The sequence below is a fragment of the Pezoporus occidentalis genome, unplaced genomic scaffold, assembly GCF_034315485.1.
Source record: "Pezoporus occidentalis ecotype Australia unplaced genomic scaffold, CSIRO_AGI_Poc_V1 ctg4, whole genome shotgun sequence".
Lineage (NCBI taxonomy): Eukaryota > Metazoa > Chordata > Aves > Psittaciformes > Psittacidae > Pezoporus > Pezoporus occidentalis.
In genome coordinates, this window is record NW_026915724.1 from 5,798,219 (window position 1) to 5,824,902 (window position 26,684).

Genomic DNA, 26,684 nt, shown 5'->3' on the forward strand with positions numbered 1-26,684 from the left:
GGATTCCTCAGTGCAATTCTAGGATTTGTGTTAGGAGAGCATTTATGGCTATATATAGATTTTTTTTTCTGGAACCATATTGAAATATGAAAACACATAAAGAAGTACATAAATAGAAAAATATGTGAAATAAGGACTAATCTGTAAATCCTCATCTTGCCATACTGCACCATCTTGCTGAGATTATTATGATTTTATAGCAGAAATGAGAAGAAATAGCTATTTCTCGTATCAGAGTAAATTTTTTTGATACATAGAATACAAATTGTAAAATAATTTACACTAATGGGATCCAGCAGTATTCTTTGTTTATCCTACTAATTAGAAAGACACATAATATAGCCCAGTTTAAACATATTTTTCCTAAAGATTGACTGAATTGGTTGGTCTGTCTTACACTGCAGCATTATTTTGTTTTACGCTGTAGGGGTAGGCACACAGTGTGGCACAGCCCAAAGGCAGATCTGGCCTCTGTTGATGCTACAGATATGAAACTGAATATCCTCAGATTGCACAGTAGAGTATTTCTAATGTTTATGTTTCTGAATGGGTTTATTGAAAACATAGATAAAATAAAGGTGAGTCTCACCTTCAATTTCTTCAAGATGGATAAGGCAGAGTGCAGACGTTTAATTTTATGAAGTGAAATAAGAAGCCAGGCGTTTGCGTCTCGTTATTTCAGGTGAATAGTTAATTTCTAAAAGCAGTTTGCATAAGTAATGAAAAGAAAAAATACTATAATTACCACTGAAGGATTTTTTGGTTGGTTGATTAGTTGTTTTTGTTGTTGTTTTTTGTTTTTCTCATTGTAGAAGATCAGTTAGAAGTGTTATGGTTGAAAACATGGAGACTGTTTCAGGATAGGTTTAAATTCATATCTTAGGACATTTTGCTTTAGAAAGCTCACATTCACAGAGTATCCTGAGTTGAAAGGGATCTGCAAAGATCATGGTGTGCATTTAATTCTTGTCTGTTTAGGGGGAATGTGGCTGGGTGTCTTGTGGGAGACAAATGTTTTGGGAAGAGTTACACTCAAAGATTATTTCTGAATAAGGTAAGAGTTTTTGCCATTCTTGGCATGCAAAGGAGGTCCCTGTTGTCACACAGCTCAGCTTCTGTAAAAGTTTTGTTCCCAGTGTGAGCTTCTTGCACTGATTAGCTGTTGTTGCAGAAGGTGCCCATTATGAGAGATGATGGTCACAGGAAGAGGGCTCTGAGTAGTAGGGCAGGAACCTCAGTTCTAACTTTGTGTGGTGAAGAGCATGGTTAGTTTGTTGGGTTGGCAAGTACATAAAGTTCTAGATGGAGCTTTTTTGTACAAAATAGTTTGATTCCTAGATGTAATGAGGTGAGATAATTAAAACTAGAATTTAAAACACAAAAGCAAAACTCGATTAGATGCTCACAAGTTGATGATATTTGATTTCTGTCTTGGCCCTGCAAACATCCTGATGCAAAATCTTTAAGATCCCAGGCTGCCAACTAGCTTAATGGGGAGACAGGTATCTTTCACCACTGGAAGATAGTTTTAATAACTGTTATTAAAATTATTAAAATAAGTGTCTCACTTTTTTTCCATTGCCTCTTATTTATGTCAAAGTTCAGGTTTAGCCTATAGTTCAGGTGGAATAGAGCTGATTCTCTGAGGTGGCCAGAGAGATATCTGCAAGAGGTCCCTCTGAGCAGCCCCGATAGCTTAGTTCTGGCTTCTCTTTCAGTGGCTGTCAAAAAACATGACAGAGGGAACTGAGTCTTATAGGACTGCGTAGGTGAAGGCTTTGGCAAACAAGCCAGTGTGCTGATATAAAATATTATCTACATTTGCCTTAATGAAATTAATCTCAGAGCTCAGAAAATTGATGTTTGTGGAAAAGCAGGCACTTGTGGACTTTCATGGCAGCTGGTCCTGCAGGGAGATGTAACTTGGGTTTGGACACAGAGCACCTGCCTTCGGACAACCTGAGAAAACACCATGGTGAAACCTGCCAAAGGTGCTGAGGGCTGAGGCAGCTGACAGAGAGATCTGATGGATAAGACATTGTGCAGCTAAATACATTAGCAGACCATGAGGTATTTGAACATCCTGACAATGAAGGCTACCTAAGCAGCCAGCTAAGTTCACTAAAGCCTGCGTATGAAATTCAAGAATGTAGGATTTTGTTGAAAAATCTGGTCTCATTTAATTTAATGAACTAGTATTAACAAGCTTCACATTCCACATCTTTCACTGTCTCTCAGCTGTGTAGTATTCATTAAAAAGAATATATGCAAATTTTAACAACATAAACAGAATTCAAAATAAGGGAGAACACAACAAACACTCAAGAAAGCTTTCTGGTTTTCCTTCAGGATGAGTTGTCTGTTTGCTATATCCTGTCCTCTAGTGTGTCCTTTAAAATGCTGCCACTTCATTGATTAGATAGAAAAGGCCACAACTTCACCACTTCACAAGAGCACTGGGAAGAACTTTCCTAGCATTATGCCATAAACCAGACCTTGGTGGGTGGATCAAAAAGTATCTCCACTGGGGTCAGAAGGAGATTTGCCTGAAGGGCAAGGCTGCCCTCTCTGTGAAGCCAAATATTATTTCATACTTCAAGAACTTTTCATGGTAAAATAGAAGAATAGATGACATCCCCTTTCACTGCTTCTCCAGGCGGAGTGTAAACCTCAGTGCACTCAGCCGTAAATTCCTTAAGCATTTATGTGATCTGAAATTGCTTCGTCCATTGACCTTTGCTCAATGTGCAGCACTTCAGCCAACCACAGTTGTAGATATCAGATGGGCAGCACAGGTGGAGTGCCTGGGTTGTATGCTTGAGTTTGGTCTTCTTTTTCTGGACGGTTCTCTTCCTCTTTCTTCCATTTTTACCTTGTCAGTTGAGTCTCATCTGTTGTCTTTTTCATGGCCTCTGAGACCTGTTATGGCAATAGATGCCCTTTCTGATGAAAGAATGGTAGTTTGTCGCATTTGCCTTCTTTTTTGTTGGATTTACAGCAGTTACTTATCTATCTTACTCACAAACTGTTGTCAACTTTGGGTAGCGATAATAAAAAATAAGGAACAATACCTTTTATATTCCAAGTCCTAAGGGCGCAAGATTTGTTGGGGACTTAGTGGTAAAAACAGTGCTTGTGGAAGATACCACACTTGCAGTTGTGTAGGCAGTAGTCCTCTGATGGCATAGCAGAAAAACAGAACCAACAGCCTCAAAGCACAATTACTCTGTTGGCGAGATGCCATTAATGAACTTAGTTGTGACCTTGAGTATCAAAAGGTCTACAGTCATCTATGTTTTGGGCACTAGTCCAAATGGGCTCTGACCTCTTCCTGGACAGAGGGGAGTCAACAACAATTTGCTGAGACCAAAAGCAGAATGCATGTCTAGAAGTGCAAAATGAAATTTAAGGATGGGAAAAATTGCTGGATGTACCAAGCTTATAGACAGCTAAAATGATGCATTGGCCTTGCTTTTTCTCAGTTAAAAATGGCTGTTTTAAATCTTTTGTTTTGTGATTTGCTTGGAAAAAAAAATTCATTATTGCATTTCATTAAGTGTTAGAGTGTACCTCATTTTATTGTAACAAATGAGAACTGGGTCAAAGTAGAAATTTAAGCTTAAAAAATCATTCTTGTTGTTTAGGTGTATAATTCTTTCTTCCACTTTACATGCCTGGAACTAATGTGGCATTAAGTATATTCTAATTTTAAAGAATTTAATACATGCATAATCTGCTTTACAAGCAGAGATTAGATTTTTTCATATTAAAATAAATTGGGACAACTGAGAAGCATAACTTAGGGCATATTCATTTGAACAAAATAGGCAAAATCTTTCATTTTTTTAACGTTCTTTTTAAAGCAATGATATACTTTAAAGAGTATTGTGCAAAGCTTTCATTGAAAAGGGCTCATGTTCTATGATTTGAAAATTATGGCAATACAATTGAACCTATGGGTAAGCTTGTATTTACTGTATGCAGAATGGTCTCAATATCTTAAACCACAGAAACAGATGATATACACAGTTCAGAATGCCTGACTTATTGCAGAATTATTTGCTAAAAACTAGAACAAACTCTCAGCTTTGGGCGATTTTTGGAAATACGCAACAACTTAAGATGCCTTTGTTTTGGGTTTGGAGTTGCAGCTGGCTCCCAGCAAGGGGTAAGGCACTTAGCTCTGAAAATAAGTTTCCTCCGGAAATTATACCAAGTTCAGCATCCAAAAAATGGGGGGTGGAGAAGGTGGCAGTGCATGGCAAGGCATTTAAAAAAATTCTCTACCAGTGTCCACCGTCCCTAAAACATCCTTATGTTCTCTCTCTCAGTAACAGAAGTAGGTATTAAAAGCTTAAAGGCAGAAAATCATTTTTCAGACATCAGAATTGACCCGTTCTTTTGTTGCAGAACATGGATAAATCCTACCAGACTCCAGAAGGGTATGGCATTCCAAGGTTTAGATGGGAGAATGGTATTAGGGAGCTGGCATACATTTGGACTTCTTTCTAAACCTCACAAATTTCCTGCCAAAATATAAAGCATGCTTCTTTCTACAAATAATTTTAAACTATTTGGTCTTCAGTGTTTGGGAAAGTCTCAGGTTACTACTAAAAGGACTTTCAATCAGCCTGTAAGCCTTTTACAGTGTGTACCGTTTTATTTGTGCCATATCTCTTTTATCAAATTAACACATAAAAAGCTGTCATAACAGTTTCACGTACTTTTCACCGAAGTGACCTTCTGTAGAGCAGATTTGGCCAAGGAATAATATTACAGGCCTAATCCTGTTTCCACTGATGTCCTTTACAGACCTGCAGGTAAATACACTTGTTTCTGTCTCTCACAAGTCATAAACAAGAACCTGACCCTACTCGCCTTCACACACACACACCCACACAGCCACACACCTAAAGACACTTCTACATAAAGATTGCAGGCATTTAAGCCTCAGAAAAGTCACAAACAGGACATTACCTCTCCTCCTAATTTTCTTCCCTATAAAAAGGCCAAAAAAGTTTGTGCAAGGCTTGTGGAAGCAGCCTTGACTGTGTTTCCTTCTCGGCTGTTGTACTGCTTTGGTGGCATACACTTGTAACACCACCTTGTCTGGGTCTAACATGGGAGAATTTTGGGTGCAAAACATGTTCCATGCCATATCTTCTTCTTTTACATCCTGATATCACTCCTTTTTTCCACCCTAATGTTTCACAGAGAAAAAGCTTTTCCTTTTTCTTTCTCTGTTAAGAGATTCACATTGCCAGACAGTGTGCTAGATCTGCCTTTCCCCAGTTTGGGCACAGCAGGACCTGTGATGTGATGGCAAGATGTGGTAGCAGGCTGAAAGAGGTAGAAGCAGCTCCTGAGTAACACACCCAGCACTCCCTCTGGCTGGGGAATCCCCAACCTGACCCCCACAAGGCAACAGAGAGCACCCACCAGACGTTCCTGCTGAATTCACAAGGCAGCATGGATGTAATTGCCAAGCAGTGTCTCTGAGCAGGTCTACACAAGACATCTTCAGGTAGTTTTCTGTCCCGCTTGCTGCAGTGTGGCATACAATGCTGGATCATCACAGGCAAATAAATTATAAAATATTTTCAAAATGACGTGACAGTGCTTCTATGATAATGACAAACGGGGAAAGTTAGCAGTGTTGAGCAGGTTCCAGGCCATTACCTGCAGGAAATTACATTTGCCCCACTTCAGGAGGCAATAGAAGCAAAGCAAGAGCCAGAAGCAGGCAGAGATAGTTCTTGAGCAGCAGATTCATGCTAATACCTGGTACACAAGTCTTTTATATTTGAGGAGTACTTCGAATCCTACAGTAGATTTATTTTTGCCAAATAATCACAGAATCACAATGATTTTCCCCTTCAAACTGGACCAGTAGTTCAGTAGGAAAGTACCAGTTTCCAAATATGAGTAGCTCTCTCCTGTATAGCAACAGGCACCAAAACTTCCGTGTTTCTGCATGCTTTTTGTGTAAACAGTGCCGTATACCATCTAGCAAAAATCATAATTTGAATGCATTCAAAAAATTAGCATGGATGAAGTGAGACATGCTTTCATTTTTGACCTCTCATGTATAGAACATGCATTTTAAAAAGAAGTCACTGTCACAGCTCGCCCTTCAGATCCCGTCTGCCAATGCATACAGTAGGTGCTTGTCTTTTCTGCAAAAAAAGGGGGCCTATGTTGCACATCGATGGTTTCCTTTGGTCCAGAGAGCACCAATAATGGTTCAGATCCCTGGCAGTGTGGGTATTTTGGAACTGGGTAACCTCCTGGCTACATCCGACGGACTCTGAGGTTAATATGTTTCTAAATATGTGTATAAAGAGATGTTTTAATGAACAGAGGTAGGTATAAACCATGCATAAAGGAAAAAGGGTACTTCAATAAGCTTTGATGATCATAACCTTTCTAAAATAGGTATTAAGTCCTAATTATACTTAAACAGAGATCTATTTTCTCTCTGTTAAGTAAAAATAGAAATTTGATACATACGTCCAGAGGATGTATTATCGTTTTGATAAAGACTTGTGTGTAAATCAGGTGAGAAATTTAGGAGAGACATTGGATTAGCTGCATTATGGAAAGCTAACACTGCTGGTAGCTTAGACATGTTCTCCATTCCTTCAAGAAGCAGTTATCTTTAAGACAAGTTAGTGAAAGTTTATATATTAGTATCTATATTCCAATTCAATTATATGAGTCCTCTCCACAGGTTAAACAGAAGATGCAAGTATTCCAGCCTGTTTTGCAATTCAGATCATTTGTATGCATTGGGTAATGTGATTTATAACCATATTTGCACTTTGAAATAAAAAAGGGACTCAGGAAAGAGATACTAACACCTCTTTAAATATAATGCTTTATTTTTCATGCCAAACCCACTTGACCTATGCAATACCAGGTTCTTTACCTGTACAAATAAATTTAAGGCTTAATCCTTAATAACACATACTGTAAACATTCAAGAGCTGCTAAAGTTATCAAATTAATATTGGTGGAAGAAAAAGAATAGCCTTCTTCAGCAGCCACAACAAAACTAAACCACCTGCTTTAATTTAAGTATTCTCAGGGGTGGAGGCACTTTATTAAGTGAAAAAAATCAGGGAAAAAAGATTTTCAAAACAGACCAATACATTATCTTGAATTATATTTATAAAATATTTAGCTGTCTGCTAGAATGGAAAAAATACAATATTTTGATTAGACGTACTTATAAATCAGTGTTAAAACATTTACTGAAGCTTGTGGTAAACGTTATTTATAGCAAAACTGAGGAAACAATTGTTGCTATATTAATTTTTTTCATTAATAGTGAAATGCTCCAAAATCATATTTAAATCAGAAATGCATATATTTCCTAGGCTTATATATGTAAATAGTGTTCCAAATCTAGGCAATATCCTTGTATTTGGGTTTGGACTTTTAAAAATTTACTTATTTTCTTTCTAGAATTTATTTATTTTGGGATGCAGCTTTGAAAATGCAGCAACATTTTAAGGCTGCTACCTGGTTGTATGTTGGCAGTCTGGCATTTCAATCAGTGTTCTTTTAATTAGATTAGCAGTTTATTTTTGCACCTAATTAGAGTTTAAAATAAATTTATAAAGTAAAATTTAAGGAGCTAGGCAAGAAGTAAAATTACTGGAGTTCAGTTAGAATCCATATATTTACTTTTGAAAAAGACTTTAAAACACTGCAAGCATTTTCATTCATCCATGCATATGTGCTTCCTAAACATATATAGACTTTTCCATAATGCAACATGGTCATTTCCTTTTAAATTTGAAACTGTTATTCCATCACTGGAACTACTCCTTTGAAATTTAACTTTTAAATTAACTATAAAATCTCATAAAAGAAAGCATCGTGTCTGCACCTAGTCAACATCATGGATTTTCCCCAAATGAGTCCCTTAAATAATATCTTTTTATAATGTTGATACAGCAGAATACTATGCAAATATATGTGATATAAATTATACACAATGAATATTTGGTGCAACATGTTTTTTAATATACTTTGTGCATATGAGGTACTGCAATGTAGGCCATTATAATGCCTGAGTGTCTGAGAAGTTTATGAAAGTTTTTCATATTACTATCACTATATACTACATAGTTTGATTGCAAAACTGTGAGATGCTTAACCTCTGCATTCAATTTTGCTGAAAAGAAATAAAAACCAGAACACATAAAATAAAAGCTGTTTATCTACAAAAGTGTTTTCACTGGCAAAAATCCCCCAAACCTTTTCATTCAGTAATCATTGTCTTATATCTCTCTTAGTGAAATAATCTGTATAATAAAAAAATTTATTTATGACCAACAGAAAACCTATTCTGTAATTAAATATCAAACAACTTTATATGTGATATTTTGGCTTCCAAAAAAATTTATGAAATATCACAGAGATCAAGTGTTTGCTTTCAAATAACTATGACCTGTTTTGAATACCCATAACCTGTTTACTTTTAAACTAACTATACAATGCCTGTTTTGTATTAACATCCAAATCATTACTAACCTACATATTTGCTGCACACTCTTAAACTATTTGGTAAAGCAGGTATTAAGTTCTAACTGACTCTGTAATGAGAAAACAGTATTTTGAGTACTAGGGAACACTTAGGGAAAAAAAAATCCTGACTGAGATGTAGCATTTATAAAGCTATGGATAATTATTTTCAAAACAGTGATTAATAAGCATCCATTTTCATGTCATCATTGGTAATAGATGCAATCTTACTCAGGCACCCCGCCATTCTGTTTAATACAAGTGTATCTTAGTGTAAAAAGGAGCTTGTCATACTTATCTCTAATGGTGAATGATTTCTTTCCCTTTTCCTGAAGACACTTTGCACCCAATATTCTCAAATCCTATAATGCTACAGGCTGACACATAAGCTAACAACAATGTAGGTAGAAGGCTACATTTATGTGTAGGTGTATGCTCTCTAGAAGATATGTAGAAGGTAACTGGATGGTTTTTGCTTGTAAATCAGACAAAATACACATATGAAGAGATCTTGTTATGGGAACAGAGGCAAAATTTTTACATTTCAGTAAAAAATCATGATCTGAGAGAATGACATAGTGCAAAGAAACACTGCATTGTCAGAAAGTGCGTGTGGGGGGAATTAAGCATTGTTTTATTATTACTTGTTACTGCGGAATTCTTCAAAATGCATAGAAGAAAGGATCTGTCATTATACCACTGTTGTAGTGCATACCTGCAACTTCTGCTGGTTTTCACATGTTTCTGTACTTTCTACGTTTAATTCTGTTTTCAAGCAACTGTACTGCATAAACTGGACAATTTATCCTGATTCATGGTTTAGGAGGAGCAGCTGATTAATCCCATGTCAACAGTCTTGACACTATGCAGAAAACAGAAACATAGAAGACCTGCTTAACAATATATCAAGCGTGCAGTTGCTTATACTCTCTGGTTTGTAAAATCTATAAATCACCCACAAATTCAGAGTAAGTTAGGACAGTATAGTTCAGCCATTACTGCTTTTATCCTCTTTTTCTTCTTACACAGGAAATGTGATTTTTTTCTTTTAAATGATTTTGTGTAAAACAACCAGCATGCCATCACATTTTTTCTGTATGCTATCAGCATATAAAAAAATCTCATTCGTATTTGTTGGTTTAGGCTCATATTTTAATGAACAGGGAGATCTTCACAGCATAGTCGTCCTATAAAGGGGAGACACCACAATTCCTTTCATAAAATGCTTAAACATCACAGCTCAGCGCTGTAAGTACTGACTCATGTGAGTAGGCTTTACTCTTATGAGATGATCTATTAGCTTAATTCAGACAATTTACCCTAATGAGAGCTTGCAGAATTGGGTCCTTCCAGCAAGATTACTTTTGGTTTTGTTTTTTTGTTTGTTTTTTATTTAGGGTGCAATGTTTATAGGATATTCTTTTCATTGTTTAATATTCTAAAGGATTCCAATTCTGCCATAATGTGTAAAAAAATTGTTCTCACTTAAGTATAAACATAGAGTATCTGGTTTGCATTATTCTGCTTGAAATTGCTAGTTAAACTGGATGAAATAAAACATACATAACAGTCTTTTAAAATGTGATCATGGGAAAGAGAGAAGAGAACGCATGCATTTTTATTTCCAGTAGTGAATCACAGTGACTCACCCAAGCTAGTCTGGAAATACTAATGAAATTTTAAATTTTAAGGTGTGGATTTCTATATGGCAGCTCCAGAAAAGAATGTGTCCTTTATTATTGTAAGGCATACACTCCTAAGTAAAACAAAGCAAAACAGCCAAAAATGTACATAACATAACCAAATAAAGCCAAAATCTGTGAAAATCTCCTCATGTAAACTGCATAATAGCACTTCAAATGGCCCCTTTCTGTCATCCACTGTAACCATCACATTCCCATTTCTGCTGCAGTCAGGTGAACTGTCAAAGAGCTATTACGGTTGGCTGCATAGAATTCTGAGGAAAGACAAATCTGTGCAATTTTCTCCTTGGAGAAAAAATGGTTTTTGGTGCTTTTAGGTTTTCCTAAACTATTTTGGTAAAGAAAAATATTAATTAGTTTTTAAATATTTTCTTTATTTTTTATATGTATACGATAATACTAGGGGCTTTATCTGGGCTGAAACCTTTACTATGAATGTGTAGCTCTCTGATGGATGCACATTAGCATTCCAGTATGTGGGTAAGATTTATATATTTTTTTTCTTTTTCTGATACATAATATAGCTTCAAGTAGATGCTTAAGATGGTATGATGGCATGTTATATTTTAGTGTGAGTTTTGCACTATTAAAAGAACGAGTACACACTGAACGGAACAACGAAATATATACACAAATGCAAAAATCATCCAATCTGTTATTCAAAACTAGTAACAACCCTAAAATATTAGATGCATTTAGTTTTTCATGCCTGTTTAAAATACTGCATGCTCAGAAGTGAATACATTATTGTGCTGTGTAATACCGCATCTTCTGATAAGCCTTATCTCATAAATAAAAAAGACGTATAAATGACGTGCTTCTGAAAGGATTTTCTTCAGAGGCAAGTATTTTGTCCAATCTGCTGAGGTATGTTGCATAAACAAAATGGGAGTTTGATTATGTCTTTCGTATAGTTAATAAACACGTGGTTGTCAGAAACCACAATGAGGTTTCTTGCTGGTTGTTTTCATCTCCTAGAAAAAATTAAGGTGTTTCAGAACTGACCTTTGCTCTGTTGAGTCATCTCCCTTTTTTCAGTTCAATTTGCCTTACTGATCAGTAGTATGAGCCAGAATTTTTATATCCTTAGAAAGAAGGTAAAAGAGAACTTGTTCCTTCAATTATTTAAGTTGGAATTTTTGTTTCTTATGTACATGATTTTGTTAAAATTTGAGACTTTTCAAATTGAAAAAGACAGCTCTGGATTTTGATTATAACTCTTTTGCTTCACCACTGAATTTCCTCACAGCAGTTGCCTGGTTTGCTGCTTTTCTATGTAGGAGTTGTTAAATAAGACATTCTTTATATTTAATTCAGTACTATATTAGAGTAGAAATTGAGTTGCATTCACTGTTTTTACTCTTATAAGAAATAGGATTTTAATTTGGTATATCTTTCCAGAAATAGCTTTGTTTACTGTATTCCACATATGTATAACTGCACCTTCCTGAAGAGTATAAAGGGTGTAGTCCCACAAACAAGTTTAACACACAGAAGTGCCTGCCCCAGAGTGTTTACATTTATGGTAGAAACTTACATATTGAAGCAATGTCATTCCTGAAAAATAAACCAACATGGTGCAGATAAGTCAGAGACAACCCAGCCCTTAGCCTCAGAGCTCGCTTCTGCTGTTTTCAATAGACAATGTTACAGGAGAAGAGCTTTTCTGTGTGCTAATCTGATGATTCTTCCTGCTTTTTTTTCCCACTATACCCCCTATTTGGTTTTTTGTTTGTTAGTTTGTTGGTTTTTTTGTTGTTTTTTTTTTTACAGTTAGTACCATTTGGAAGTGTTGTTTGCAAGCTTACTTGCTTCTGCATTTTGTTTATAAGCAGAATATCATTCATTTCTGCATATCTGCTAGACTGGACAAATCAAGGTGACAATCCATGGTTAACTCTGTCAGGCCCTTTGTCCTGCTGCTTCTGTGGATTGAAATACAATGGAAACAAAGTGGAATACATAACAGTCCAGCTGCCTTGTGACACGGCGGCCCCATGTTACAGTGCCTTAGCCCCTGTTTGCTTATCGATAGCCAGTTCATGAGATGACAATGCAAAGCCTGTGAAAGCTCTCCTGCAAAATAAAAAAATCATGTGAAGAAGGGGAAAAAAAAAATCAGACTTGCCTTGAAAAACAGAAACTCATTAAATGCTCTGTTCCTGGTACAGTTACTACATTCAGATGTAGGGCCTTTTTAACCATGGCATGATTCTAAGGGATGCAGGTAGGCTCGTGCATTTAAATCTATCATATGGTGTCTGCTTACAGGGCTCTGCATTGATGTTACTTTTAAGGAAGCTTATATTTCATTTAAGCATGCAATTAATCATCTCTACAGTGTTGATATGACTGGCATCAGCAGTGTTATTTAATTAAATTTGAAATTATTGTACAGTAAATACAGGCTTCCAACTAGCCAGTCCAAATTAAATGCTGAGGTCTATTTCTTACCCATGGTGTTTCCAATTTAAATGCTCATCCGAAAGGTTACACTTCACAGGTTGAAATCATTTTTATGTTCTAACTGTTGCTAAACCCAAAGATCAACTGTACGTGAGTCTTTTGCATCTATTAGCTGTAGGAATGTGTACACATTACCTATATTTCTCACATTCCATTTCATATTAGTGATTTTATGACTGATGCTCCTTAAACACCATTTTTCTTCCGATACTTTGTCTTTTCTGTCATGTCAGCCCAGAGCTGCTTTTGTCAAAAAAAAAAAAAGAAAGAAAAAAAAAAAGAAAAAAAAAGTCTTTCCTCCATTTTGTTTCAGCCTGGTAATCAAGCAATTAGCCCACAAAATGGAGGTACGCCGCTTTTCATCCTGCATCTTACTTCGGGTGGGCTTTACCTGCATGCAAGCAGCAGGCAGAGCACTTTGCTGCTGAGCCTGTGAAATCGGCCCCTGAAGAGCGTTCACACGATGGCCCATAAGTGGCCAACGCTTAGGGGGCCTCTGGGAGGAGGGAGACCTTCCCGGTGGGATCACCAGAGAATTACGTATGGCACGTGCGCTACCTGCAAATTCTGCACCATGTACATGAGAAAGCATGTGGCTGCGCTCCTTCTCCAGCTGTACTCGCTCCCTAATTTTATAGAAACCTGAAAACATGTGGTGATCCAAACTTTAAATGGTGGGAACATCGCTGATTTTCACCGCATCTTTTCTTTCAAAAAGGAAAGAAAAGGGAAAGAAGAATCAGCCAAACCAAACCAACAACACCATTTGTTTTATGTTACAGCTTTCCACAGACAATTCACAACATGTCTAGCAAGGAATCAGACCAGAAATACTGTCTCACTCCTATCATATATATAATACAGCTTTTGAACACTGGAAAATCTGTCATCCGTTAAGTGCAGCTCAGGTCTTCTGTGTGAAAAGCACAAGCCTTTTTTTTTTTTTTTTTTTAATGCAGTGCTGCCGTGTCTGCACTTTTTTGAAATTGCATATTTATCAGGTTATGAATTATTTATGAGTGGCGAAGGGAGGGGGGGGGGCTGGAAGGGGAAAGAAGAGTGAGAAAACATATGCTTGGGCAGAGGAATACCTTAAATGAATCCACTACCAAGTCGTTTGAAGGATTACTTGTAATTACTTTTTCATTTTGTTTTGTTTCTCTCATGTTTCTCTTGGTCATCTGCTATTGTGTTGTCGATTGGGTTTGTTTGGTTTTTAGGAAGCATGAAGGGATTGGGGGTAGTGTTTGCTACGAGTTGGATTTTGCCGTGCAAATGAATTGAGCATTTCTTTGACTTCTAAAGTACAGGGTGTTTAATAAATATTAATCCTTCAACTGTCAGACTAAATTATTGTCAAAAAGAGGCTGACAGATTGAGTATTAATGACGTGTTTTATAAATTAGAAATGAAGTATCAGTGGAACGTCCAAAGCAGGGATCAAGAACGGACCAGATTTGTATCTTAGACCAGTTGAACATCCCATCTATGTCAGACTTATGCAGAAAACAAAAACAACCCTCCCTCCCTCCTGCAAACACACTTTCTGCTGTTCATGCACCAGGATCTGACATCTAGATCCCTTCTGCTTTAGGATCTGCATGTACTGAAATAGCAAATTTGTCTCAGACACCAGATAATTTGATTAGACAAAGGCAGATCCGTATCCTTTTTTTACAGTTTTGTTAGAGGAAAACTGGGGGAGGTGGAGTAATTTCTGTTCAAACATCTCAATGTCGTATTTTCCCACTATGAAAAATGCGATATCACAGAAAGCTGAAGACATGGCATTATAATGGTAAATTGTAAAAATGGTAGCTGCCTCTTCAAAAACATACAGAATTTCCAATATAAATTATGTATTAAAGGAAATATGTTTGCATAAACCAAGTAGCAGTAAGTTAATATAAGTTGACAGGATTTTTAGGGGAGGCTAATATATGTCAAAAAATATCGTGTATAGTCTTTAATCAAACTCATGATCCTCAGTTGAATTATTGCTTGTAAAGCTGATTTTACTCTATTTTCTAATTCTCTTTCTCCCCCTCTTTTTTTCTTTTGTGATTATTAAGGGAAAATTAAGTTTAATTTGTGTAAGACCAGGTTTGTTTTGGGGGTGGCTGAATCAAGCAGTCATTTGGGGTGCCGTTCTTTCTCTTGGCACAGAAGTATACAATATGAAACTGGGCTACCAGAGTGTATAAAAATGTTTAGCTTAATCACTCCCTAATGACAGCGACTTATGTCCTTAGTGCAGTCGATTTGTTTCCTGGGTTTTAAAAGTAGATTATTTCCATGGTGCAGGCTTAGTGTAAGCTGTTGAGAAACCACAAGCACTGCACTTCAGCCTGAGTTTGGGACGTTCGCCAAGGGTAATCTGATTAAAAGGGCATTTTTTACAACATTGTGGTGCTTTGAAAATTCTGTGCAGCCAGATAGAGTAGGGCCAAAAAAAAATTGCTTTTTCAAAGCTAACGGTTTTGCCTGAGCTGAATTAAAAGCGTGATAAGCAGCATCACTGGAATGATTCTCTTCGACAGTCTTGCAACTGGATAAACAAAGCATCCTTAGTAACACATCTGTTACAGACCCACAAGCAAATTCATGATCTATTTAATGCACGGTTTTTGCTTTTTTGTTCTTCCTTTAATGACATTTGCTTGCTGCATAGGTGTGTGGTTCTGAGGCCTTGCTTTATCTAAAAGAACTAAAATGTTTCCGTTTTTCTACAGCAGCTTTGCTCTTCCATTACGTGACATTTAGAAATGTTCTGCTATGAAAGTGGTTATTTGTGATGTGCTCTAAGAACCAGTGTTGGGTACCATCTTCCTGAGAAGTTTAGTAGATGTATGTTGTTAAAAGATAATTATCCTACCTCAAATCTTGGATTTCTTATAAGAGTTGGAATGTAATACTAATTAAATATGTCATGTTTGCACACATCAGAACATATTCAAAGGAACTGTTCTTAGATCATTTGCCTTATTGAACTACTTTCATATTCTTCTGCAGCACCTAAATAAGGAAGAAAAGATATCAGATTTCTCTCCCCTTCTTTACAGCCCTGTATTTCTCTGAATGGCAAGTTCATGATGGTCTCCACACATGCTGATAGTACAGGACTGCTTACAGCAAGACATTTGTATACACGATGTACTTCAAAGTCACCAGGTTCAGCGACACTATACAACAGATCAGACTGGCACTAGGTTCCAGTATGACAGGCAAAATTAAATTTGTTTTCTACAAAACAGGCTATTTTAGTTTGCTTAATAAATATTGAATGACAAGACATGGTTTCTTATCTCCTACTACATCACATGGCTCTCTGGAAAGGGAAAGATACATAATGAATTAAACTGAATTAAATTTTCTAACTCTTTTAATTGTAGGTGCTGACTTGTAAGCAAAGCATGACTGCAATGCATCATAAACTACATTTTTTCCCAGAGAGGCCTTAGTGATAAAATTACAATTGTATTTCCTTCAAAACGGAGATTTATATTTTGTTTCTCTTTTTCCACATAGGTCAGAACATCTGTATCTTGCCCTGTGCATGTGGTAAAGCATGTTTTCCCTGTCTCTAGGAGTACCTTGTCATTTTTCTACCTATCAGCATCTTAACACTAGCTACCTTATGACTACATGATCCTTTTAGATATATCACTCACAGTATTAGCTGCAATGTGACGTATAGGCAATGCTGCATTTACTGTTTTACAGATTGACATATACATCCCAAATTCACTCATCCGTACATTCATATCTACATGTATGGACACATGTAATTATACAAAAGCCATTGATTTCAGTGAATTTCTCTGATACTCAGCTTTTTCTATTTCAACTCTATCAAATATATTTGCGTCTATGTCTGTGAGATAAAAAAGCACGTAAACTGGTTTTAAATCAGGTGAATGCGGAGCTACACAACAATTCAGAAGTAGCGTTTCCATTATGGGGCTGTGTGTATCAGAGCCTTGATGGGCTGAGAATAGCTTTGTCAGGGCAGCTCAGCTCAGGAGCCTTTGATGCAGTGCTAAGTTCAGTTTAGAGTATTTACTGATACGTGTCTTCAGCAACTGTCAAAACTGCTTGGAGCTATAAGATTCAGCCTTTTCCAATCCCTGTGACCAGCCAGACTCCCGAGGCACAAAAAAAAAAAAACGCTTCAGGGTAGCTATAGCCCACAAATTCACTTTGTTTAACCATAAAAAAAAGTGTTGGGGGAGCAATTTTACTGGGAGAAAGACTGAATGAAGGTGTCTTTGTGTCACACTTTATTTGCTGTGTTGTTACCACTGTTCCTCAGATATGGAAACAGAGCCCAGGCAGAATTAATTGAGAAACATGTTTACTCTGGATAGGTCAGCACAGCCCTCCTTTCCAGCATACTGAATGTTGCCAAGCATTTTTTTTTAATCTTCAAATTCAGAATGTACTTTTATTTAAAATTTTCCTTTTATGATTGAATTTTGTGCCTTTTAAAATGAGATATTCATGCCCGAAAGATGACCTGCTGTTCGCAGGGAGAGAAGGGGGAACCATTAGAAAAAAAGAAGATTTCTTGATAATCAAGGACACCTGTGATTCTGTGTTGCTTTCGAGAGCACAAAGACCTATAGATCTGCTCTTTCTTCCAGAATAAAATGTCTGTGATCCATAAGAAGCTCCAATCCTTACTTTTTTCTCACCCCAAAGAGAAAAGGAAAAGAAAGAAAATTATGCGCCATCAGATCAGCTGCTTTCCTTTAAAAAGCTGAGGATGTTGCTATTTAACATAAAACCTTCTGACCTTACTATCACGGCTGCTTTGAAACACTAGGCTATTTAATGATGCAAATTGCAAACAGAGGGAAAACATCAGAAGAACCTGTCTGGAAATTAGTGTGTTTGTCTGAAAATTAGCTAGCTTAATCGAACTTGCAGGAAGTGGATTTTCTACTCAGAAACCTGTCTTAGAGCTTTTGTCCATCGGGGCTGTTCTCAAAGAGTACAGGACCTTTGGGAATGCAAGCATTAAGGCTCCATGTAACACCCATAGTATTGTGCTTGTGTCTGATTTGCTTATATTTTACGTACAGGACCTTTGGGAGTGTAAGTATTAAGGCTCCATGTGACACCCATAGTATTGTGCTCGTGTCTCATTTGCTCGTATTTTAGACTGAAATCCTTATGATCTGAAACATGAGCCATACCTTGTGCAGTAATAAGCCTTAGATCAGACAGATCAAGCAACTGCTGTGGGTTCAGGTACCCGCTTTCTTAGACTAACAAAATCATGATGTTCAGTCAGTCTAACTGAGGGCAATATGTGTGTAGGGATGATGCTTATCCATTCATCCAAGTGTGGAGGGGACCCTCCACAAACAGATTTCTTTCTTTTTGCAAGGAAGAAAGACCTCAGCTGCCCATGTCACACTCCTCTATAGTACCAGGATTTGCATTGAGAGGAGCTGTATGGGCAAGGTGATTAAGATGAAGGAGTGAGAAGGCCAAGCAGCTGCTGGTGGAAGCAAAGTGCCTCTGTCAGCTTGTGCCCATCCTCACAACTCTGTAAAAGCATCTTGGCCAGAGGATTCTCACTCTGTTTACTATGTCCAAGACCTCATTGCCAGGTCTTTTCAGGGACAGGGTGGATATAGTACGTATGTTTTGCAAGAAAGAGGAAACTGAAGCCACCGCTCCAGGTCTTCATGGTAGATGAGTATTTTTCTGAATGCATGCATATCTCTCATTTACCACCAGCACATACTCTGTTAGGAAATGAAAGGCAGAATAAAGTAGATAAGCCATGTCCTGAGTGTCATTCAACTTAAAAGCTCTGATTGTGCCATGTACACAAAAAAAAGTTGGTTTAAAATACATACTTCAGCAAGTCTGTCTTCCATGTCTACAATAGTTGTGAATGGTTAAATGTAATTTATTTGTATTGCTTCCCTGGCATTAAGAATAGGACTCGGTATGCTGTCACAGGAAAAATAATTTGCCTAAGTAAAGGGTATGTTTCAAGCTTACAAAGCTCAAAACTAAGGACCAAATTAAAATGATTAACAAATAAAAAGATGTAAGGAAAGATTCACACAGAAATTGTTCAAAACATTGAAATGGGAATGCTTGAAACTAGGACTGTAAATTGTCATAAAGCATACACATCTGTAGATTCTGACTTCTGTTTTCCATCGTATCAGTAGGATTCTGGACAGCCACAGTCTCAAAATCAAGTTGTTTTTGTTAGGTATCCATATTTAGATTTAGTATTCTATATTTCAGCACTGTGGTTTAGATGTTTAGATGTTATAGTTTAGTTATGTTTTAATGGGAATTTCTCAGTTAAGGTAATGAGAGATTGGTCTGGGTAAGATTAGATGAAAACCAGTGTTTGTTTTGTTGTTTTTTTTTATCTTCTAAAAAAGACCAGGTAGGTTTAAAAGTATAGAGAGATTTTCTAAGTTTTATAGGAATTTTCTGCAAAATAAAGGGCTAAATTGTATATTTGTGGAAGTTGATTAAATTGGGTAATATTTTACACTGGAGGTCTCTTCATGAGTTTCTCCATTTTGCTGTTGTATCATGCAAGTGCCATTGATTTTCAGGTGATATAACTACGTTTTATTCCTATTTTCATTTGATTCAGGCACCACATTACCAGCTGTGTCCAAGAACAAATATATCCATAGAGGCATTCATATTTATAACAATGGCTAGAGCCCTGTTGCAGAAGATTCACTATTAGGAAACATACTGTTGCTAAATTTATCTGTTCTTCTGCACAGAGATATTTCTAACAAAGAAAGTCTAAGGAAAGAGTTGCATTGCTATAATTCTACTGTCTTGGTGTACCTATCTTTCCACTGGCATAAACAGCACAGATAAAATAGATATTTTTCACATTTACTTCCTTGGCACTGAAATTCCTATGTTTCTTAACTCCATGAAGGCTTAGGATAAAAATGGCCATTGCTGAAAACGTATCCTATTCTTCATAATTCTACTGGCAGTACTGTAGAATCACATCCCTTATAGGTCCTTGTCACAGTGTGATAGTGTGATACCACTTCTTTGGTCGCTTTAGTCCAGCATGTCATAAATTTAACTTCCACGAAATAACTTGTATTGCAAAGTGCTACACTCAGTTATAAACTTTGCATTGAAAGGGGGCAACTCTTTGTCCTTCTTTTATAGGTAAAAACCTTGTGTTTTGTGCTAGCAAGGAATGTTTACAGGTGTAGGTGCTGAGGACATTGCTTTTCAAGCACTACAAAAACTAGCTTCCAATGATATATATATATATATTTAATTTAAAAAGCAAATAATTTCCACATGTCTATGCTCATACCAGATTAGTGGGTTATAAACACACCAGTTGAAAATAAGAGATTTGTTTTTCAATGAAAAATAGAAACCCAGTGTTTTCCCTGGAAATGTTTGGAAAAAAATAAACAGTAGGGAAATGAGTATATTTTATAGAGGATAGTTAAAGCCGGGGTTAAAGTGTTTATTTTTTTTTTTTGTCAATGCTCTAGTCTGCAGCTTTCTCAGTAAAGCCTCTACATGCACGACTTAATTCTGACTACTATTGTTAGAATGAAACAATAATCAATGTATAATTCTTGTTTGCAAAAGAAATGCTTCTAAGCTGTCCATATGAAACACTATGCAACTAGTCTTTTGTAAACCAACGAACAGTAACTGTGATATATAGTTATCAAAAATCACTAGAATAATTTTTAAATCATCCAACACACAGAAATAGTGGGGAAAAAAAACCCTGCAGAAATTTAAGAAATTGAGTACCTGTTGTATCAAAATTTGGAGGAAATAATGAAAATTTCTTTTTGCCATTTTATATGTTACATGCTTTATTTATGTTTTAAAGTGTAATTCACACCACTACAATGCAGAAGTTAACAATAATCCCTAAGCCAAGGGAGTGTACTATGCTGTTTCCCTGAAGACAAGGAAAGGCTTGTGAAATGTTTGGAAAAAATGTGTTTTAATTGCTGAAATAAATGGAAAATTTTAGAGAAGAAAACAAAAAGTTAAAAAAAAGTAAAAGTTAAGTATTGACAAGTCTGAATTAATAGAGACTGGTTTTCAAAAGGTTCAGTGTCAGCTATATATTGCATTTACTCATTCAGTTCCCACACTACTCTTGAGGCAATTGCTTGATTCCTGACACTGTGTGGCAGAAAGAAACTTTGCTATAGAGAAATAATATCTATTTTGTTCTCCAAAACAGAGTAAAATACAAAAATTCTATCATTTTAACGTTTTAAGGGGATATACACATGGGGTTATATTGGGCTCGGTTCACAAAAAAAGCTGTGGAGTTCTTTATTTGCATCTTCATTGAGCAGATACTAGTTCCTGCTAAAGATGGATTTTAATCCTGAACCCCTAAGTACACAACAAAGGACAGGTTAAAAAGTGCAAACAAGCACTCACTCTGAGTTACTTCCTGAGGGAGTGTGTTGGAGGAGCTTGCCAAGGAGCCTGAAGACTACAGTGAAAATATATACTTTGTGTCAAAGTATCACGTCCTTTGCAGTGCCCTGAAATAATGCTGCAAGGTATTCTCCTGAGGAAGAGTTAAGTCTCTGGACAGATAACAGGCATCTGCCAAGACCTAACTGAATGCAGAAATGCTTTTCTATACTCACTGAACTGGAGTTTTTTCAGACAAGCAATGCAGTATTATAGGCTACACACAGCCTGCTGCAATTTGACAATCATCCTAAGTTGGAGAAGACATTTATTAACTAAAGTGTCTTTGAAAACAAAAAACTGTGCCCAGACTATCATACAAAAATTAAGAAAATACCGACTTTTCAGGCACATAGTTACTGCAAACAGTTTGTTGTCCTTTGGGTACAATTCAAGAACTGTTACAGGGTTTCACAGATTGGTTAATGATTTTGGTGGCAGAACAAGTCTAGAGACTGTTCAGTTATAATATGCATAATATTCAGCTTGTTTGAGATGTCACAAGTTATTTTGAAAGGGCAGGGTGAGCCATATTTTGATCTTTTGATCTTTTTGATCTTGATGGGGGAGTTTTAACCCATCAGATGGTCTTTGCATCTTTATGCCATTAGGAAAACTCAGAGTCCACATTCTTGCTTCGTTTTGTGTGTTTGTTTTACCTGACACAATTTCTGTCCATGTTATATTTCCTTTTTTCCTACTTATACAATTTAAATTGCAATATAACTGTGAATATTCATGGACTTAATGCATGAAAATTTTCAAAATTATATTCCATATAATGAAATGTGAAAACAAAAATAGTTTTCCATATAGAAGACTTTAGTATTATATTTATTTCACGTCAGACTCAGTTATGACTGAAACAAAAATTAATAAGATTTTTTTCTTGTCTTTTAAAAATGTATTTTAAACAGAAGCTATTTGTCTCATCCTCCTCACAACTTTAGAAATTTCTGAGATTAGAGCTACAAAATTGGAGATTCTTAAAGATATGTCTAATGTACCTATAGTTAGTTTCATTAGAAATGTACGGTCTTGTCAAATTAGTGAATTCAAATGGAGGTGGCATGTAAAACTTTGTAGCAAAACTTGTATATATTCTATATATCCCACGCAGGAGATTCTAAGTGTCAGGAAAAGATGGTTTAAACAAAACAGCTCAAGATAAAGGATCTTCAATTTAGTCATTATTTTTCATTTTTAAATCCCACTGGACTTTTTTTTCCACACCTCCAGACTGGTGAAGGTTCCTACATACAGACATCGTAAGTGGAACAGTTAATTTGTCTCCCTGCAATTATTTCTTACAATCAGTGGGACTGTTGCCGTGAGTCAGTTTGCAAGTTTGTTCTCATCATCTTTCTGGCAAGGAGTACCAACAGTTTCACAAGAAAGTCCAATTTCCCAAATCACGAATCGCAGCCCAATTTTGCTGGCAGGTTTGTGCTTTTTAAAGTATTTGAAAACTGAAGGTGAGTTTATCAGATAAAGAAGACCTAGCCTCCAGGGTTTGCCTTTTACTTGTCACAAGGAGATGAAAGAGTGACTTTCAAATTCTTTGGACTATACTACTTCTTCATAAGCCTGTAACTCTGTCACCTGTGCCACACTGACCCAATACTTAAAAAATGCTTTGTCTGCTCTCGCACCTGTGATCAACACAAATTTTAGCCTTGCTGATGTGCTGTTCCCAAGTATGGAGCGAATGCAGTTGGCTCTGAGCGTCTCATTGCGGCAACGTTTTGCTGTTTTTGTCACTGGTGTTTCAGGACTGTTCTTACATGCGCACACACGCCGGTTGTTGTTTCCTCACTTTCTCTAACAAAAGGAGAACTGTTGTCAACATTTTTGCCTGCTCTCTTGGTTGTATTTGTCGGGCAAAGATCATCATGCTCTGATTTAGTGTTTTCAAATAAGTATGCCCTCTGGTGCAACGCTCTATTGAGAGACAACACAGCCCAGGCAGGAGAGTTCAGCATGGCCACTAATAAAACACAAGTGCTGCTTTGTCAGGCCACGAGTGATTACTTGAACAAGTGCCAACCAAGAAACCAAACATTAGAGCGCAGCTCTTCAGACCCTCAAGACAAAGGGCCAATTGACTTTCCCCATTAGTTTTTGTGCCAAACATGTAAACACAGTTTCCTCTCTATCTTTGATGCTCAAAACATGCCAGCTTGTTAACATCTTGGGTGGTATGGTGGTTTATGAGCCTGTAAAGACTATTATGTAGTGATAGGTTTTGTCCTAATTGAAAAGATTGGCTTATCCTAAAGACTCCCGAAACTGGCATCTTTTTGACAATTGAGAAATTCTGTCTTTAATAGGCTGGTGAAAATACCTAAAAGAAACTCAACATGCACAGAGCCTTCACTGTCACACTTACACATTAAAGCTTTGTTAGAATTAGGATTGGTCTCCAGCTCCCTAAAAATAAAAACAAAAATAAACCCCCAGGTGATAAAAGTATCTTTGGCTACATAAACTGCCCGATGAAACCACATTTGTAACAACTGTGCAGAAAGCTTACTGAGATTTTTTGCTTGATATTCTTTGTTTTACACTGCTTTTGTTTTGGGGACCTCTGACATTTTAACTTTCTTTGTATTTTACGCCAGTCTTTCTTGTTTCTAAATGCTGTGACTGTACAAAATCATGGAAATTTGAACAATTTTAAACAACCTGCAATGTTTGTGAAAGGTGTTGAATTTTAGTCAGTGCACAGGGAATGATTTATCTCTTGCAAATCCCCTCCACATATGGTGTGTCTGCTGGCATGAAATTTTACCAAAGTAAAACACTGAGAGTGTCTTAAAGTGGTCATTTTATGTATGTGTAGGGTGGTGAGCTCTATGAACTGTCTTCTCTTTCATCTTTGCAAATGATATCCATACCCCTTAGCTGAAAAGCTGAGTTTACTTTTCTTCCCCTCAAGGTTTTTAAAAACGAGGCTGATTATTAAGAAAACAAACAAACAACAATAAATCTCTCTATTTAGATTATGTTTCCAACTGAAATTGAAAAAGGTTGATTTGCCATCCTCTGTCTATATTGAAAATATAAAACATATAACCTTCCATTCATGGGTCTAATGAGAAGTTCATTATTGTCAATGCAGAAACTGTAAGAAATAGGCATGAGTAAATTATTTTGGATTTCCTTTCAAAGCACTTAAGAAAGGAAAAGGAGAAGAAAAAGAGACAAAGACACATAAATCCGTCTTTTAAAATAAAGGATAGAGCATGTGTGGAGTTATCTGCAGACAGAGCAGTGAGCACATTGTGCTTAGTGGGACCCCAGCTGCTGCTGGGCCTGAAGGCACTGAATGAAAGAGCTGGATTTTTGGTGGAGCATTGGCAACCTGCGCAGAGGCACAAACACGGCTCTTCTACTCCCTTACGCTGCAATTCTGGGTGATGCTAAGAAGAATGAGTACTAGTTGAACAGGAAAACAAGCGTATGGAATCTAATGGTATCTAATGCGGTACCTAATAATGAAACTCCAAGGTTTTTTTTCCTCCTAGGCTACCCCACAGCCAAAAGCTCCTGGTGCTCACATCTCTGGTGCTGCAGCTACTGGCTTGCAGGGTATTTAGCAGGTGGCTGGACAGGCTCCCAGGCTCCTCATCCCTTTCCTGTTCCCGCCAGAGGCTGAGCTATGGGAGATTTGGAGGTGCTGCCTGCAACTTAAGATATCTGCCTGGGCTGTCTGTGATTTAGGTCTCAGTCTACAAGCTCTGCTTATTTGAGTTATCCCTGTGGTATCCTGAATTAACCCTAACCCAGTAGTAACAGCAGAGGGCTGTTAATCATCCTCAAGTGGACCATTTGTGGACAAACAAATGTTTTCTACCCAGAGCAAGCCAGTTTTCAAAAGCAACGCTGTAGAGGAACGATAACGAAGCAGGCAATCTCACAGCTACATATATGAGCCACCCGAGGGGTTGATGGTGGGTATCCTGCAACAGATTAAGTTTCAGATGTTTTCAAAGGTGGTACCTGCACTATTCACCTTGAAGGGAAACAAAGCAGAAAGAGACCTGCTTTCCTGAAAACAAAACCACCTTCGGTAGGCCACCAGGGAAAGATGAGCAAAGCTGTGGGGAGTTTGGTCTGGGGAAGATATTAAAAACACTGTGCAAAATTGCATTTTCATGCCTAGGTGCACTGTCAGGTGCCTGTACGGAGTCGGAAGGGAATCCCAGAGGGCCTTCCTGCCCCTGGCCTGGGGAAATGGCAGGGTTAAGCCATAAGGAGGTCCATGGGCTCTGTGCTCAATCCAGGAGAGATTATGAAATAGGAATTTCATTTCCCAAGAAGGTTTTACTGAATTGCCTCCTCACACAAAATTGCACTGAGAGACTCCAAGCCAGGGCAGTGTCCAGACTCTTCTGAGGCTCTTAAGTCTTAAATTGCTCTGGGAACAGCTGCAAGTGGGACTAAAGGCTGCAGCCTTTTGAGCATCCAGAATGAAGATCTCAGCAGTTTTATGAGTTGTTGCCCAACTCTCTGAAAAGCCTTCTGAAATTTTCTGTGTTTCAAAACTATAGCTGTCTGATATTTAAGGAGTTTTCCCTACCAGTGAAGCTTCTCCTAGGTTTCTCGGTAGTATGGGTAAAATTAACTTCCTTGTGGTGCCAAAGCAGATTCTCAGTGCAAGGAGCAGTGACAGATTTGGAGGCAAAGAGATGGAAAGGTGTCGTGGTTTAAACCCAGTCAGGTAACTTGTTCACTCACTCCCAGTGAGTGGTGCCGAGCTGACAACAATCGAGGTCCGTCCCCCCCCCCCGCACCGGGGCTCTCCCCTTCCCTGCTCCTGGAGGAACGGGGAGGAGGATCGAAAGAGTGCAACTCCTGTGGGTTGAGACAAGAACAGTCCAGCAACCAATGTACAACACAAATCACCACCGCTACTATCAACTACAACAATGATAAGGAAAAATAACAAGGGAAGAGAATACGATACCACCGGCCAAGAAAACGAGTCCTACCCGGAAGCCCGTGTCCTTCCGGGTAACTCCCAGTTACCCCCCACCCCGGGCATGACGTGCTGTGGTATGGAATACCTCCCTGGCTAGCCCGGGTCAGGCGCCCCATCTCTGCTTCCTCACAGCTTCCCCTCCTCCCTGGCAGAGCATGAGTCTCACAAAGTCCTTGGTCAGGGTAAACATCACTTAGCAACAACCAAAAAAATCGGCTTCACCAACGCTGTTCCCAGGCTGGAAGTCAAAACACAGCACTGCACCAGCTAACACAAAGGAAAAACATGACTGCTACTGCTGAACCCAGGACAAAAGGTCTGTCTGAGTTGGGTGGACAGGTACTGCTGAAACAAAAGAGTCAGTGAGATTAATGGTGTTTGTGGTGATAGTTGAGAGAAATATGAGTTAAGATATCTCCTTTTCTCTCTTCCTTCCTCAAACCAACACTCCATCTCCCTTGCCCATTTCCTTGGGTTACAGGAATCTCAGCTTCTCCACATACGTTTCCCTC

General features: G+C 37.6%; 1 long non-coding RNA gene across 1 annotated transcript in view; it reads left to right on the forward strand.

Annotated features, from left to right (window-relative positions):
* Positions 1-10,370: 10,370 nt before the first annotated feature.
* Positions 10,371-26,684, forward strand: part of LOC134171133 (uncharacterized) — a 49,376-nt gene continuing 33,062 nt past the window's right edge. Inside the window, exon 1 of the long non-coding RNA XR_009967498.1 lies at positions 10,371-10,715. This is a non-coding gene — a long non-coding RNA (uncharacterized LOC134171133). The remainder of the gene's footprint in view (positions 10,716-26,684) is intronic.